A 3,256-nucleotide genomic window follows, 5' to 3' on the forward strand; every position below is an offset into this window, starting at 1 on the left:
ATCATTATGCTGTTTGGCTCTCCAGCATCTTAAGTCTAAGATATGTTTTTCAGAGTGGTCTTCCAGTTTGAATGCTGCTTTCGCTGAATGTAAATGGTTTAGAAATTGTAGTACCAAAAAATAAATATGTCCATTCTATATAAATGTGAACTTCTGTATAGAGAGAGATTAGCTTCATGGCAACATTCATCATCTTGTCATAAGAGCAAGGACACAATGATCATCATTCTCTTTGCACTGCAGGTTTTAACCTTGTATAGGAGGACTAGCACCACGTGCTGGTGCTGATGATGCTGATGATGCTGATGGTGCTGATGATGCTAATGATGCTGATGGTGCTGATGGTGCTGATGATGCTGATGGTGCTGATGATGCTGATGGTGCTGATGATGCAGATGTATCCATTATGTGTTCCATTTCACTGCTGGTACACTCATCTTCTGAAGTGTCACTGGAATCTCCTTCATTGGATTGTGGCAGTTTCTCTGGAAGTAGAAAATGATCTAAATTAAATCAACAATCAACAATTAATCTCACAGGCAGAATCTAGTACAGCATTTATAAAAACACAGAAATATGAAACCGAGTATCCATACCAGTGTTAAATAGATCAAAAATTAAGAACATGCCCAAACCTTCAGGGTCAATTTCGATATCATCCGGTGTCATCCCTTTGTACTGCGACACAGTCCCCCTCTCCATGGCCAGGAGCACTTTGCTCATTCTAGCAAGCTGCAGAGTTCCTTGGGGCAACCAATAGTACTGTCGGTGGATGCCAATATCATGGCCTAAGAAGTCGGCCAGTTGGTCAGACTCATTTTCCTCAAGGTTCAAGACCTGTGACATTGTTGCAATATGTTTTCGAAGCTTTGTTGAAGTCAGTGCTTCAGGGTGTTTGGCACCACAGAGTTTGGTATATTTTTGAAGGCACTCTCCCCCTCTGTAGGCTGACAAGGCTTCTGGTCTTCCAAACATGAATAAATTATCATTCGGTACACTGCAGCTTTCACGCATCTCAGCTAGCAGCTCCATAGCAGTCACCATAGATGGTTTTAACAAGACAGGGACCATCCTCCCCCTTTTCCCTCGGATCTCTACTCTTGCAAAGTACACGCACATCTTCCTTTCGAATGGAGTCAAGCAGATAGCCACGTCATCATGCAACGCTGACTTGTTCCAGGACCTAAAGGCAGTCAGTTACATCCTCGACACCTTTCCTGCTCTTCGTCTCTTCGTCTCTTCGTCTTCGTCGCTTCGAACCAAATTGGGGACACTCATGTACTTGGACCTCTTCACCACCAATACACGAGCCTATCCTAAAACTGGGGACACTTCACACACAATGTATCTGCACCAAACTGGGGACGTTTGTGTGTTGAACCCCTTACTATCAATGTAAGTCTGTATAATAACAATGTGGCAAACACCCACATGCTCCTATATCTGAGCCACACTCAGAGAGACAAGTCAACAGACTATCACTATTTGGGCAAGAGAAACACACTGGATTAAGCTGTGCTCTCATATATCCACCGATCAGGTGATGACCTCAGCATGAACAAACGGACAAACGAAAATGCTCAAATATGATCAATAGGTAACAATTCACATTAGCATGCAACTTGAACTTGGTAGCACTCATGCATTCAGACCTAGATCAGTGGCAGCTGCTGGCTAGAAGAGGCAACAAAAGTGCAGTGTAAGTACATTGATGAGTTTTCCATGGTGATTATTTCCCTGGTTAACTTAGGACACCTGTATTTCTGCTAATAATTAGTAGTTAGCTACAGAAAATAAACATAAATCCTATCTTTTGTCAGTTGGCAGTGTCAATCAATTTGATTTTCATTTTGCATTGTTTGAGAGTCATAACTAAACCTTGACTGAGTCACCAGATTATCATTGTTGTAAAATTATGTGTGACATCACACCAATATACTGTTTGGACTGACTGGTCTCCACAAAGGCTGTGCATGTCATCTGAACGATATCTTGCTGAAGCAATGGCATAATGTTTAATGTTGTTATGAGAAGTCTTAAAATATTTCTGGTTCATAATGAGACTATGGCAAGATAAATTAGACTGTGGGGGGTTGCCACATTCTGGGTAATTAATGGAGAACACTGATATTAAAGTTAGAACCCTTTATAGGTTAAGTTGAAGGACAATTCATTTGTTGGCAAACCAGTACTGCACGGACATAAAACTTCTTTGTAATATTTGGTTGCACTAGGGCTTATGATAATCAATTGCCCTGTCTTCTAATGTTATCATCTCAGCTTCTTAGCTGTGATCTATGCTGCCTAAAAATGTTAACGTTGTTCAGCCCTGTGAACAATGTCTGCTTTTCTTACTCCACTAGCCTTGCTTTGATCTTGTAATAATTACTCTGTCACAGAGCTGTTGTCTCCGTATCTAATGTATCTAGATACAAAGACATCTCTAGAGGAGCATTAGAAACATCTGAATTCGTCAAATGTCATATTGTATTCCACAGTCACAGCACACAGTAAGTCACTAACCCACTATAAACATGTACTTTTCTAAGTTACAATATATCTATATAACTGTGAAGCATGGCCTAGTTTTTATTTTAAAAAAAGTGAGGTATGAACATACAGACATACAGTACAGCTGACAACAATGCTGTCCTCTTAACACATAGGTGCTTAGTACAACTATAGCCCAATCTTATTATCACCACCTGAGAAAACAGGATTGAACTGGCACCTGTCTGATCACATGACTGCATCTCTAGCCCATATGGTATTATTGCCTTAAAAAGACAATATATTTTTTTTTTATTTTTGCATCTTGCAAATAATCCAGACTTACTGACGACGCAAACTGGGGCTTCATATGGACAATACAATTACACAGTGTATGAAGTATGTATGAAAAAAAATTCCATAACATCGTATACATAAATTTACAGGTAGTTTCTAGCCAGAAACATCTCCCTTCTTCTGGAAAACAGATGTCAGCTGGGGTAAAATATTGTCCAACTGTACCAAGAAGTTTGTCTCAAGTGGAAGTGTTGTAATCTGCTGGAATTCAGCATTTATCTGGTAGAAGTTAGAAGAGTAGCATGCCATCTTCTGCCCCCAAGTGGCCAAAATAAAGAACTGCTTCCTCTATAGGAGATTTGTCTCTCTCCAAATGTTGGTCATCTTTTGTTTTACCTTATCAGACTTTACATTTTAACAGCTGCACACTGAAATTGCATAATAAGGAGAGGGGAAAAGGCAAGCATGT

Source organism: Lutjanus erythropterus, unplaced genomic scaffold, assembly GCF_056507025.1.
Source record: "Lutjanus erythropterus isolate fLutEry1 unplaced genomic scaffold, fLutEry1.hap2 Scaffold_155, whole genome shotgun sequence".
Classification (NCBI taxonomy): domain Eukaryota; kingdom Metazoa; phylum Chordata; class Actinopteri; order Lutjaniformes; family Lutjanidae; genus Lutjanus; species Lutjanus erythropterus.